Source organism: Microtus oregoni, unplaced genomic scaffold, assembly GCF_018167655.1.
Source record: "Microtus oregoni isolate MIOR12 unplaced genomic scaffold, Mior012 000038F_ref0000394, whole genome shotgun sequence".
Taxonomy (NCBI): domain Eukaryota; kingdom Metazoa; phylum Chordata; class Mammalia; order Rodentia; family Cricetidae; genus Microtus; species Microtus oregoni.
The window spans coordinates 9,437,534-9,452,398 of record NW_024543097.1 but is presented as its reverse complement, the minus strand read 5'-3'; the positions used below and the strand labels follow the sequence as shown (position 1 = coordinate 9,452,398).

Sequence of the window (14,865 nt, the reverse complement as noted above, 5' to 3'; positions counted from 1 at the left end):
CTCTGCAGTCTATACCTATAACTGTAACTCCTGGGTCAGGGAGTATACCAAGTACCACAAGAGGTTGCTGACTGACCTGAAGGGCAGCAAATGGCTTATTTTCATAGACTGTCCTGGCAAGCTGGCTGAGCACATAGAGCATGAGCAACAGAATCTTCCTGCTGCCATCTAAACTTAAAGGTGTTCTACAATGCTCTCAAGCTTGCTCACAAAGACATCGAAGTTTCTGTTAAGGTTGGTTCTACTGCTGTCCAAGTAACCTCAGCAGAGAGATGAAAAGTATTGGGCCAATCTTTTCAAATGATATCTACTATGCTTCTGAAAATGAAGAGATCTGCCTAGTGGATGAGAACCAGTTCACTTTAACCATTGCAAACCAAGGCTTCACTTACCTTCACGCACCAAGAGTATGAAACGACTGTCTAGCCTATCATTCATATCAGGAACTAGAGTCTCATGCCCAATGATAACCCTTTTGGCATTTAGGGCATTAGGTTTTTGGGTGAGACCTGGAACAATCCCTGTGTAAGTGGCCAGACCGTCTACATCCCCAGCAAGTATGGTCTGATGGGATAGAATTATCATCCTTGTCAAGTTTGGCATTGACCAAGGCATTGATGGAAGCCATAAAGGTGGAAATGGATCCATTCTATGTGTCAATATCACACGCAGCTAAGACCCACTTATGAATATTCTCATTTCTAACAGGTACAATGACATTACAGGTGATGGTGTTGAGCCCTCCACCCAGTTAGTTGTTTAATAAGAATATCCTTGGTAGTGAAAGACCCCCCAGTGTGGGGAGACTCTCACTGAGGTCTCGGGATAACACGACCCCCACCCCAATAACTCATGAGAGACCGTCCTTGCTGCAATCACACGAGGTTTAATCGACAAGAAAGGAACCAGTGCACTGGGGCCAAGACTCATAACCCACCCAGGGGAGGAGTTCGACCCTGAGTGACCAGGAGAAGGGGATTTTAAAGGAAGAAACCACAGCCCAGTAATCCGAAAGGGGTAGGGAGGGTGTCACAGAAAATTCTGAAAATACCAATGATGATCACAAGGGGACAACTCCTTGTTTCTCAAGCTTATTCTCAAGATTATAATCAGCTAGTTCCTGAAACACAGTATTCCAAAAATACCAATGATAATCACAAGGGGGAAACTCCCTGTTTCTCAAGATTATTCTCAAGATTACAATCTAACTTTATCTTCAGAGAGTTCCTGAAACACAGTCATAGAACCGGCTAATCCTAGATTTCTGATTCTTCTCTCCCTGCTTAGATTTTTGGCTCTATTTTTTCCTGCTAGGGGGGTACTTGGATTTACCCAGGTCTTTCAGTAGGGCCAGATGGGATGCATTTTTCAACAGTATTGGTGACATGGGTCAAAAATTCAGGAAGTGGTTCTGCAGCCTGCTGGACAAGATTGCAGAAATGACCATCCCTGTCATTGGGTATACAAAGTTTGAGAGCCTTGAAGGCTAGGTTAGACACTTGTTGGAAATAGGCATGTAGGCCAATTATGGATTGTGATACAGGATCAGTATATTGTGCACAGCCAGTAAGCATGTCGAGGGTGACATTAAGTCCAAATTGTAAGTATGTATGGGCTTGGATCTCTGCTTCGTCATCACAGGCTGAGTGCTACTGGAGGAAAACTGAAGGGTCAAGAACCACCTTTAACATGAGTACCAATCATAATGTGTTTGAAGCTGCATGGCCCATTGTCTGAGTACTTGCTCAAAATAAGAAGAATTGGGGTAGCATCCGTCACCCTCACACACCTCTGTATGGCTCCCAGGCTGCTCCCAGTCTTGCTGCCACTAAGAGGGCACATAGCTGACAAGGACAACATTACTGGAGCCTCCAGATTTCACAGGGATGGGGTAAACTCGAAGTGCTCAAACATATCACAAATGGACTGAAACCACAGATTTTGGACCCGGCACTGACCCTCCTTAATCAGTGACAGAGGGTACTTGGCTTTGCCCTGGAAGTTGAAAGTGAAGACATATTCACCACATCTTGTCTCACTGTGACATACCAGGAAGACACCATGTGAGCCAGTGCCTCCTTCCAGCACTAACTGGACAGCCTTGAGTTGAAAGTATGCCATGGAACCAAGGATATCCCAAGAGGGGCTGATCCCCCTCAGCACCCCCTGACTCTCCCTGTAACAGGAATGACCCTATGGCTGCTTCTGGAGTATCCAGGGGAATGGGGGGGGGGGTGAAAAAGGATGTACTGTCCTCACTGGGGACTACTCCTTAGTGGGAGTGTGTGTGTGTGTGTGTGTGTGTGTGTGTGTGTGTGTGTGTGTGTGTGTTGGGGGGCAATTCCAGGGAAAACAGTTCTATTGACTCTAAGTGGGAGGTAGCAATGGAGACAGAACTAGTGGAGAAGTATGCTGATGGCCAGTAGGAAAGGCCCCCATAAGCCTCCTGTGACAGGCAGTCATTATTCTCACTGGGTCCCAGCATGAGATCCTGGCTGGGCAGACTCGCTGAATGATTCAGGCAGGGCAACTCCAGGCTGTCTGTGTTATCCTTTGTGAGGAAGGAGGTCCCAGGGGCCAGGGGAAGGGTCATGGAATGGGGGCTGATAGCAGGGAAAGGTCCTAGACTTCGGCACTCCTGGACGTCAGACACCCAGGCCTTCACATGAAGTGCATCAGTTGTCTCCAGAATGTACTCTGAAGGTCATTCTACTTGAACCACAAATGGCATCTCTAGGGCCATGGCTGTGTGGACAACAGTGACAGCATAACAGGGAATGCTGAGTTGGGGCCGGGATGCCTTGGGTTGTATGAAGAACTCCAAGTGACTTCCTCCTCCTTCTTCTTCACTTCGGAGCAGTAGGTGACACTTCTGCCACTGAGGCTGCCCTCCTCCCCCTGAGGTCAGCCTCGCCGCCCCTCCTCCATGACCCACTCCTGCTGGATCAGGGACAGCTTCTTCAGCCCCCATAATACTGAACAGCACTTCTCCCTACTATTCCTGCTCTGTCATTCAAGGTTCTCCCTCTATGACTCAATCTCAGCCTCTCAAAGCAGTGAGTCCATCTCTCCCCAGGGGAGGTACCATCACTAGCCAAACCCCTTCCAACTGTCCCAGCACTACCAGAGTTGTTGGATTTGCTTCTCCCACCTAGGACTAGAGGACCTGATGTGGTCTCCAGAGTCCTAGCTAGAGAGGAAGGGCCTACAGCTCCTCATTACTACAGGATGCCTCGTACAGAACCTCTGACTGAGCGAACCACTGAGCAGAGAGAAAAGCGGTTCTTGAGCTTCAGCTTTGAGGAAGTCGTAGAGGAGGAAGAGACTGAGGAAGGAAGGGATCAGCTAGGTCTTCAGAAGACTGAGGGGCCCAACACAGCCAGGGGCCTGCCCATCCTGCAGCTTTCAAGGGTCAAGTCATGTGGTGGTGCAAACTCCACACCAGGGCTTAATGGGGCCCAGACAGCTGGAGAGAGTGACCCTGAGACCCTGGCCACCTCAGCTTTGAAGTGCAGGAACAGTTCAGCAAAAACAGCCAGAAAAGGCTGCTTCTGTTCCAGGTTCTGCATATTATGGATGGGTGGTCAAGTAGAAGCAAAAATGGTGGGCAAGATTCAGGGCAGTGGCCCTTGCATGGGACTCACAGAACTCTTGCCAACATTGGGGAGGAGGAGGTAGCAGCACTGGTATTGAAGGAAAAGCCCCATCCTCTGAGAAAGGGGCACCATTCATGATGGACCCAGGAAGAGCCTGTGAGGAGGGGCAGCAAATGGCCAGCAGATACAGAATGAGTGGCAACAACTTCATCTCAATCCCGGTACTTAGCTCCAGGATCAAGCTAGTGGAAGAAGCTGCCATATAAGGAGAATGTTTCAATCCCAGAATGGAAAGGGAATTCAACAACAGTTGAACAGCCAAAGCCTTTCTGTGAATGAAGAGATTTGCCACCTCACTAATGGCCTTTAATAGATGGTCAGTTAACTGGATTGGTTGAAAAGAGAGACTAGGAGAGGAAGTCCAACAGTCCAAACTCCTAAGAGAAGTCAGGACTCCTCCTAAAGCAAGAGAGCCTTCAGACAATCCCAGAGTGGCCCCAGGCGAAACTTATCAGTTGTCCTCAGGCTGCTAGGAAGTCCGCTGGAGGACAAGGATGGAAGGGAAGGGAAAGTAGTGTTTGCAGATTGAGCGTGCTGCTTGTAGTGAGGGTCTTCCAAGGCTTGCTAGGCAGTAACCATATGTTTACACAGTGTCTCCAGGTAGAAAAGACCTGTTGGAGGGTCCTTTATTGGTTCTACCTCCTGGGTAGTCAGCCCTTATGTGGAGTTACCAGGATGAACCAAGTCGTGATGGGGAGTTCCTAACCAGAAGGACAAACAGGGGAAAGAAAAGGAAATATAGCGATAGGAAAGAAAGCCCCAACTCACTAAGGGTTTAGAAAACAAAAATAGGCGTCATTTCATGGAAAACAGCCAGCGGGGTTGAACTCAAGATGCCCACAGAGAGTTGGCACAAGGACAGTAGCAGGGGCAGCAATCAAGCAAGAAAAAAAAAATCCTCAAAAGAGGGTAAGAAGGACCCAGAAAGCAACCAAAAGGAAAAGATCCATCCATGTTAGGTGCCAATTACAGTTGTTGCAGGTTTATTGTGGCTGCCTGTTGTGTAATCCCCATTTTCCTGGGGGTAGGGGGTGAGAAGACTCACAGGCAATGACGCAGACTCCGAGAGATCCCAATTCAGAGCTCCTTATTATAAAAAGAAAAAAAAAGTTGGGGATTTTTACAGGATTAGGGAAATTAAGTTGTTGCAGAAACTTTTTTGGTTGGTCCTTTTGAAGCTGTCAGCCGCTGCTGCCGTGTTGTGATTGGCTAGGAGTGCACATCATTAGTTACCATGCTTTTGGTCGGCTGAAAGCTTGTTTTGGTCAATTGTGCTTATTCGTTGTGAGTTTGCATGAACTCGCTTGTGCTTGCGCTATTGTCCCGTCTCAACACCCAAACTCTCAACTGTCCTTTTTGCCCTTGTCATTTCTTGAATGTGGTCTACATTCCATATATTATTAATAGAGTAATCCAGGAAACGTAAGTGAATGTATCCCTGAGTTCTGTGAGGCTCACTAACAAATTAATCAAACTCAGAGAGATGGGACTGAGGAAGAAAATGAGAAGAAGGCTTTCAAGCAAAGTGCATCTCAGTGATAGGAAGCTAAAAAGGGCTGAACATCCAAATGGAGTCTCCTGGGGCTAATAGCCTGGCCCAGTCACAGAGTTCTTGTGTACTATGCATTATTGAGTGGCTGAGGATGTGGCTCAGTGGTAGTAGAATACCTGTCTAAATTTTATTAGTGTAGGGCTGGGATGTGGCTCAGTAGCAGACCTCAATATTTAAAAACAGGAAGCCCTGAGTTTATCCTCTAGCATCACCAAACAAATAAAAATAACTACCTATCCCACCATTTACCTTCTAGTTTTCTGGCCCTTGCTGGCAGGCAAGTTTGCCTGAGCACTGCTGGTGGCTTCCTTCTCCTTCCCTTAAGGACCATTTAACACGATGGCCTATTTTTCACCTATAAGAGATGGCCTGTAAGATGTTAGCTTAGTGAAGGTAGTAAGATTTAAAACCCACTGCCTCTGTACTTTCCACACAGGATGGCATGCAATGTCCTTCCGGGATATAAGAAAACAACTTGCTGAGATTTATTCTGACAATTCGACTCGCATGCACAATGCAAAAAATATTTCATCAAGTCATCATCAATAATCAAGGAGACTAATAAGTAAATATATCAGTAACTCTTTGCCAGGATTTTGTAATAGCGAAAAAGCTGATGATGGGCAGTCAGTGATGGTAACAAAGCCAGAGCAGGGAGGTAGCAAGGGGAGGGCCGAGTCCCCCGCACATCACAAGAGGCCATAGAACATGCCACTGATGGTTGTCATACCATCCAGCCTCCCCTAAATCTCAGTCTCTTGAACATACTAAAGAGAATAAGAAATCCCGTGAGTGTTTGCAAGATAGAAAGAATGGAAAATACAAAAGACAACACGGGTTGGTCAATGCCACATAGGTGTCTATGGCCACGTCCCCTCAGGAATGCCTCTCACCACATTCTCCTTTTGCAACCTGGTGACAGGGTGGCAGGGTGGGGGTGGTGGTGGTGGAGGGTCAGGGAGGAAAAAATCATTCATAGAGTCATTTTTCAGTTCATGGAATCTCTCTGAAGTTGAAATGTGGACCTATATTTTTAATTGCTCACAGGCCACTGATTAATTCAGGAATAAAACATTCGTTATAGGGTCATCAAGCTCCCTAACCTGGGTTCTATTTAATCACTAGGCACTTACCAAGCTTTGTGCTGGACACAGTCCCTCCAGGCTCTCTGACTGACTGGAAAGAAGTGCTAGGCACAGTCTTGGGACATAGGACGGGACTAATGTAAACAGAATAAACTAAATCAAGGAACTGCTTTCTCACACATCAGAGGGCACCGTCCTGTTTCAGGGCCATGGGTCTGGGGATACAGACAGTGTCTGAAAAAAGAAGCATGGCCCAGGAAGAAGAAGAAGAAGAAGGAGGAGGAGGAGGAGGAGGAGGAGAGGAAGAAGAAGAAGAAGAAGAAGAAGAAGAAGAAGAAGAAGAAGAAGAAGAAGAGGGGGAAGAAGGGGAAGAAGAAGAAGAAGAAGAAGAGGGGGAAGAAGGGGAAGAAGAAGAAAGGGAAGAAGAAGAAGGGGAAGGGGAAAGGGAAGGGGAAGGAAAGGGAAGGGGAAGGAGAAGGAGAAGGAGAAAAGAAGAAGAAGAAGAAAAGAGAAACACTGTGTTGCTAAGGCTGGCCTCAAACTCCTGGTCCTCCTGTTGTGGCCTCCCCACTACTGAGATGACAAGCATGCTCCACCACGCATGGCAGAAACGTCACTACCTTGTGCTGGCCTTCCTTGCCTAAGGTTACTCACCTCTCTTATAAAATACTGGTCTCCCCTGGGCAGGCAAGTGTCTGCAATTATTGCTGTGTCTTCACCGCATGCTCTTTGAACATAGTGGAAATTCAATAAATATTTCATTGAGTCATTCAGCAAATATTTACTGTGCACCAACTGTATACCAAGCACTAAACCAGCATTTAAAATATACACCAGTTGACTAAAGCAGTCAAGACTGCTCTGCTCTCAAAAAAAAAATAATAATGTTTGTCAAATCAATGAATAGCACACATAACAGAGACTCTGACCTGGAATAACAAGCGGAAGGAAGCCAGCAGCACATTCATGGAGGGAAGAAGATGGGTGGTGGCTCCGAAGGCACAGTGAGAATCAAAAAGATCCACTCTCCTGGTGACCCTACTATGAATCACTGGAGCCCTGACCCAAGTTTAGCTCCCACAAACTCACAGCATAAACAGTACCCTCCAGTCCCTCGTGATACAACATGACTTACGACAGACTGAACAAGAGCCCTGGTTCAGCTCCCATCCAGCCTTCCTGAAACACAAAAGCATGCCAAGAAGGAGACTGAAAAAGTCAAGGGTCATCTGCCTTTCTGCACTGCCCTTGACTTTTTGCTCAAATGGTGACAAATAAGATGAGAGAGGATGATACAGGTCCTGTAAGAATCCCACTTCTCAAGAGTCAATGCCACAGTCAGACTGGCAGGATGATGGATCACTTGCCTGCCTTTAAATTTTTAATGTTTTTGTTGGGTGTTTTGCCCACATGTATGTCTGTGCATCATCTGTGTGCCTGATGCCTGGGGAGGCGAGAGGAGGGTACTGGACCCTGGGATTACCATTACAGATAGTTGTGAACTGTCCTGTCAGTGCTGGGAGCTGACAGGTCCTCTGGTCCTCTGGGAGAACAGTCAGTGCTTTTTTTGTTAGTTTGTTTTGATTGTTTGTTTTTCTTTGTGTTTCTTTGTGTTGCTTTGGAGCCTGTCCTAGCACTCCCTCTGTAGATCAGGCTAGTCTTGAACTCACAGAGATTCACCTGTCTCTGCCTCACCGAGTGCTGGGATTAAAGGTTTGTGCTACTTTTGTTTCCTGGCCATTCAGACCCAAATAATCATACAGAAACTATACTAATTTCAACACTAGCCAATGGCTCAAAAGTGCAGTCTCCGTTTACACACAATTCCTCATGCACAATATCTGGTATTACTCTAATTTATCTCATTATTTTTCTGGGGATTATTCTTAACCCTGCTAGGGGGTAGGTGACTATTTAAATAAGGCACTGGAGACATGGTTCAATGGTTAAGAGTACTTGCTACTCTTCCAGAGGTTAGAGTTCAGTTCCTAGCACCCATATCAGGCAACCCCCTACAGCCTGTAACTCCAGTTCTAAGAGATCTGCCACCCTCCTTCAAAGACTCCCACACACATATGGCATACACTCACACAGATGTACACACTTAACACATGAATAAAAAAATAAATCACGAAAATTTAATAAATAAATAAATAAATAAATAAAGGCTTGTGCTACCACCGCTCAGCATGATTTTGGCTTTTGAGACAAGGTTTCACTATGTAACCCTGGCTGGCTTGATACTCACAGAGATCTGCCAACCTCTGTGAAATTAAAGGAGTATATAACCCCACCCCACACAGCAAGTACTCCTAACTGCTGAACCCTCTCTCCAGTCCCAGGTTCACTTGTTTTTAAAAGAAACTGTAAATCACTGTGCTTTAGGGGCTTGTATGACTGTAGATTCTGTAGAGTACAAAGTGAATCACTCACGATCATTCTTTAATATATTCTTTAATACTTGATCATATTCACCTTCTATTAACCTAAGCCCCTCCCCCTTCTCCTACTCCCACTACTTTACCTTTATATCTCCCTCCCAATTTCCACATGTGTGTGTGGGGGGGGTGCAATTGTCTTCCTGAGTGTGGTTTATTTCACTTACCATCTCCAGCTCATTGTATCTTCCTGCAAATGGCACAATTTTATTCCTTGTGACTTCAAACAAAACCAAACCACCCTTGTGCCCATGTGCCAAAGGACTCATCTGTGAATGGGCACATTCATTTGTAAAATAATAGTTGACTATTAGTGAAGTCCCTCTTTAATCACAGCCCCAAGCTCAAGTCCTCTGCTCACGTTTCAGCAATAGCTATTCTTTTCAAATCACTATACTCTCCTGGACTTTTTTCTATGTATTTACATGCAGGTGCCACTTTATTTTACTTCATTGAAATGATTTAAAGTTAGTCCTTCAGTCTCAGAGCCTTCTTTGTTTTCTACAATTTATCTTAGAAATCTTTTCATGATATTACATTTAAATATATCTACTATTATTAATTTGTGTGAAGAATTATATAACTTTGCAATTATTAAACATTATATGTTTAATAAATCTACTACTAATAAACATTTAACTCATTCCCAATTTTTCATTATCTCAAACAGTGCAGTGATGAGCAATCTTATATACACCCCTTTCGATGGTACAGGCGCTTGTCTAGAGAAGATATTGACAGACGAAATGGTTGGGTGTTGGGGATCAGACATGCTCTTTAATGTACCTTATGATTTGAGTCTCAAGAGTGCCCACAGTTTCATGTATCAAAGGCTTGATGCCAGCAGATGGCATTATCTGGAAATGTAGCTAAAGCTTTGAGCAAACCCTAGCATGGTTGACTGTGGATGAATCACTGCAGGCAGGTGTTTAATATTCTCCCACCCCTACCTCTCTCTGCTCCATGTCTACCAGGCACTGAAGAAACTTCTCTGCTGTGTGTTTCCACTGCCATGTTGATCCTTCTAAATGCATGACACCCAGGAGCCATGAGTTGAACCTCCTGAAACTGAGTCAGGATAAGTCTTTGTTCCTTCACATGTTCTCTTGGGTATCTGGTGTCAGAGGTGACCAGTTTGCCTGCTTTTACCGTCTCTCAGCAAAGTGTAAGCATGAATACCCTCCCGTGGATGTTTACAGGGTCATCTTTTCTCCAAAATTATTTTTAAAATTTCCTCTAACTCTCACCAGGCCTAGTTTTGTTGGCTTAGTTAAGGTTTCTCTTGTTGGGTTATAATACTTTGAGGAAAGGGTTTATTTGTCTTAACTATTATAGTCCACTGTGGTTGTTTGAAAGAAAACAACCTCCAAAGGGAGTGGCACTATTAGGAGGTATGGTTCTGTTGGAGTGGGTAGGGCCTTGTAGGAGGAAGTGTGCCACTGTGGGTGTGGGCTTTAGGTCTCCTTTGCTCAAGCTATGTCTAAAGTGGCAGACAGTTCATTTCCTGTTGCCATGGCTTGCCATGATGATAACAGACTAAACCTCTGGAGCTGTAAGCCACCCAATTCAATGTTTTCCTCTATAAGAGTTACCGTGGTGGCCATGCAAACATGGTATCTCTTTGTAGCAATTGCCCAAACTAAGACATCCATGGTCAAGGGGAGGAAACTAGAGGTAAGAACTGATGCACAGACTATGGAGGAATGCATCTTTCTGGCTTGCTCAGTCTGTTTTCTTATATCACCCAGGATCACTTACCCAGGGGGGTACAACTCTCAATGGCCTGGGTCTTTCCACATCGATCATTAATAAAGAAAATGCCCTTTAGACTTGCCTACTGATAATCCAATGGTGTAATTTCTCATTGAGATTCTCCTTCCCTGACGATTCTACCTTGTGTTAAACTGACCAAAAAAAAAAAAAAAAAATCTAGCCAGCATAATGGTCAACAAATACAAGTGTGCCAGTCAGGTGTGAAATACAGGCCTTTAATCCTAGCACTCAAGAGACAGATGCAGGCAGATAACTGTGAGTTTGAGGCCAGCCTGGTCTACAGTAAGTTCCAGGACAAGGAGAGCTATAAAGTATCTCTCTCTCTCTCTCTCTCTCTCTCTCTCTCTCTCTCTGTATTTGTGTGTATGTGTGTGTGTGCCATTGGAAAGCTTTAGATAATGAGTTCTAATGGCCATGTGAAAGGCGGTCTTCCACTAAACAGAATGGCTATCATCTAACCTTTCAAGACAGTCTACATATGACAGAGAAGAGAGTAGCGTACCGGGGGAAAAACAGCAAAACAGACAGAAGGTTGGGAACAGGTGCAGGCATGTGACCTTGAGTACAGCTCCCCAACACTGCGCATCCTGATACATTTCCCTTCTGTACACCGTTGCCCACTTCATACAGCCACCATAAGATTTGGCACAACCAACATGAAGACAGTGGGGAGGCTCCTGGTGCCTTTGTTTCTGCCTCACATAAGCCAAATACAAAAAGATGGAACAAATCCTTTGCTTTATCATTGCGTTCGCCAAAGTCCACACCAAGACACACTTAAGGAAAACAGTAGCTGGTCACAGAGCAGAGCTCAGTTGCTCCCTCTGCCAGACTCCACTGGCACAGCAGTCAGAGCTCCCTGACAGGTGTCTGGAGGAGTCCTTTGCCCAGGGTGACCTCAGCACAGCAGCACAGCAGTTCTCAGAACCAGATACAAACTGGTCTCAGCTGGGAAGCTTCATTAAATAAAGACTTGGAGGTCCGGGAAATTCAGACCACATTGATTGGGATGTGACTCAATTTATGGTCTAGGATGTTTCAATGTCTCCATCCACCCCGAAGACTGTGAAATGGAGCAGGGCAACTTCGGCTGCAAATTCGATGCTCTGAAATTAGGGAAGAAATTTGGGGATTTTTCTTTTCTTGAAACTTATCTTGAACGTTTTAAAAGACAAGAAAGAAAGATGAGATGTAGCATCAAGAGAGAAGTTCAGCTGGGCAGTGGCTGTGCACATGCCTTTAATCCCAGCTCTGGGGAGGCAGAGGCAAGCAAACCTCTGTGAGTTCAAGGCCAGCCTGGTCTATAAGAGCTAGTTCTAGAACAGGCTCCAAAGTTACAGAGAAACTCTGCCTTAAATGAGAGAGAGAGAGAGAGAGAGAGAGAGAGAGAGAGAGAGAAGAGAGAAGAGAGAAAAGGGGGGTTCAGAATTGAAAACACATGAGATAAAAACAACACGAGGAACAGACTTGAACGAAACAGTCTAGAAACAGGTGAATGATACCAGACTATGTTGCATGTTAGGGAAAGAGAAATGTACACGGAATTTTAAAGATATTCTTGTATAAGACAGTTTTAAGGTTGAACGAAATGTTTAACTCTAAGAATTCTTAGTTAATTTCTTTATAAAGTTCAGGGAGGCCGAGGCTCCGATGGGCTTCAGATAAAAGAGAGATGGAGGAGCCCTCCCACCCAGCGTATCTCAACCAGGCAGATAGCCATGCGAGGTTCAAGTCCCATTACAAAATGTTCCGAGGAAATGGAGCCTGGGACTTAATCGGTGAGATGGGCCGAGTGCATGAAGACTCTCTATGGAGTTGACTTTCCAGCGGGACCCAGGAACCCCAACTCCCACCTTTCTGTTTTGTCTTCCGGAGTGAGAAGTGCTCTGCCTCCGACTGTGAGGTCTAATCACTTACCCAGCAGGGGCTTCCTGCTCCCCGCCGGGATCTCAAATACCCTTAGGTTGGATTCCCTTACTTCTTCCTAAGGGAAAGCTAGGAGGAGCCTCCTCTCTGCCTGATCACTCTCACGTATTTATCAAACCCATTCCGCCCCAACCCCAGCACGCGGGGGATGGTACCCTCCGCTTCAGACCCTGCCAAACTGGTTCTCACAGAACCTCTGTGCCCAATGCCCCCTTTCCTTCTAAACACTGCGCTCCTCTCCTTGACCCAGCGCTGAAAGTGCCAGGTAAGGCCCCACTGAACTGAAGTCTGTCTCTCAGCCTCCCACCGAAAACTTGGGAACCAAGACAAATTCAGCAAAAAATGCTGGCGACTTCTGTCTGAACTCACAATCAAATCCAAACTGTGCACGTGGAGACTTCTATAGCAAGTGACACTCTGCCTTACAGTAGCTCCGTGGCAGCTAGTGCCTGTCAGCACAGTTCTACAGCAGAGTCCTCACTGCAGCTCACTAGGAAACAAAATGTCCCAGGGCTCAGCTCAGAGGGACTTCTGAGCAGGGTCTCATTACAGCCACGTCTTTCCAGAGGGCAGGTATATAGGGAAAGTCAGGTTTAGCAGACTTGACAGACTTCTCTGCTGCAATTCTTTCCTTATCTTCATATACTGGACCACACACCCTTTGTTCAGATACCTGTTCATACTGGATGGCTTTTGCATTCTTCAAAATATTCTCAGAAACGTCAGTTTGGTTTTTCCACGATACCTTCTGCTAAGGCATAAGCTTGTAGCATTACTAGCTGATAAGCCCCCTCAGCGCAGACTAGAGGGGGAAACGCATTCCTTCGCCTAGACATATTTTCCACTCCAACCATTGGAAAAAATTCTAATGCAGACTTTACTGGGACAAGGTACCCCACAGAAGTTAGATGGAACTTCATTGCCATCTACTGGAAGATTTCTGAATTGTACCAAACTGCTATGTACTTAGAACTTTGATTAATCTTTACAGCCAACTTGATTGGATTAAAAAACGCACGGGGAGTCCGCGTAGTGAAGCACAGCTCTAGGTAGGACTGAGAGGGCATTTCAGTAGGCAATTAGATGATCAGGACTCTGGTGGATTCACAATATGATGGGTTTTTATTGGCGGCTTGGGGGGGGGGGGTGATCGGGAAGAGCATTGGATAGTGGTTAAAGGTACTTGAGACCTAGCTGGAGGAGGCAGCTCACCCAGGCTGAGTTCTTTGGGCTATATAAGAAATATTAAGCATGAGTCTTTTCTAGCAAAAACCATTTAAAAAATGTGTTTAGGATAAGGAGTTCAAGTGTTTTTATCTCCCTACACAGTACAACCTTTTTTACTCAAATCCCCACTTCCTTATCCTAGGAATTCGATAGCCTGGAGCATTGACTCTTTTCCCTTGGAGCAGTGCCTCCTTTCCCCCTCCTCCTTGGTTTCCAAAGCACCAAGTTCTCTTCAGACTAAGCCAGCTGAGTAGGGCAGTTAGGTAAGACCCCAGCCAGCGGGGAAAAGACAGACCCCATCTTCCCGAGAATAAAACCCAAGTTCCTGTCTAGGAGAGGTCCCTCTTCGTGAACACACCCTCTTGATCAAGAGTTATGTTTGTACTTCCCAGAAATGTCAATGGGATTTGTGGCCTTTTTCTTTGAGACCCTGAATTTGCTTCTAACAGATGTGTATCTCTGTGGACTCCTCCTGTAACCTCTCTGCTTTCTGTCTGCACAAAGAATTCCTTTGACACACTCTGCCTCTTCCATGAGGTTTGCCAAAGTGTGTGGCTCGACCATCTATGCCCTGAATCCTCTGAAACAGTAGCCAGAGCAAATCCTCCCGCTTTGAAATATTCTCTCTGGGATGAAGAGGTACTCGGTACTCACTGCTCTGGCAGAGGACGCAGGTTCAGCCCCAGCACTCACAAGGTATCTCACTTGTAATTCTAGTTCCAAGATATCCATTAAACTCTTCTGGTATCCACAGTTTCCTTCAGACACACGGTACTCATAAATTCTTATAGGCACACAAAAATAAGAAATCTTAAAAATGAATAAGTTGTTCTACAGGGTATTTTGGTCACAGCTTGGTGAAAAGAACTACTGGCTGCAGTCCAACACCAGGCTCCCCATTTTTCAAAGGACCCCAACTTGTCCATATGTGATTTCTAAGGACTGTGGTTAAAAATAGAATATTTCTGACATTTTACGTGTAACAAGGGTATGCAGGAAACAGTTGTGGTGGTCATTTGGGGGCTTCTACTATGTAACAGATGGTTGCTACAGAGGAAGATCCAAGAATCAGTTATCCTGGAAAGAGGGAGAGAAATTAATTTTTAAAGATGTGTTTTGTAGCTTCAATAAAAATAGGAGAGGATAGTTAGGGCTTGGCAACCCCATTGCTAAATTCTGGGGGCCAGTTGAAAGATAGGTACACAGGC

At 45.4% G+C, this 14,865-nt stretch overlaps 1 pseudogene; it reads right to left on the bottom strand.

The window, feature by feature from the left end:
• Positions 1-1,828: 1,828 nt before the first annotated feature.
• LOC121433508 lies at positions 1,829-3,732 on the bottom strand (annotated as a pseudogene).
• Between the last annotated feature and the right edge of the window lie 11,133 nt (positions 3,733-14,865).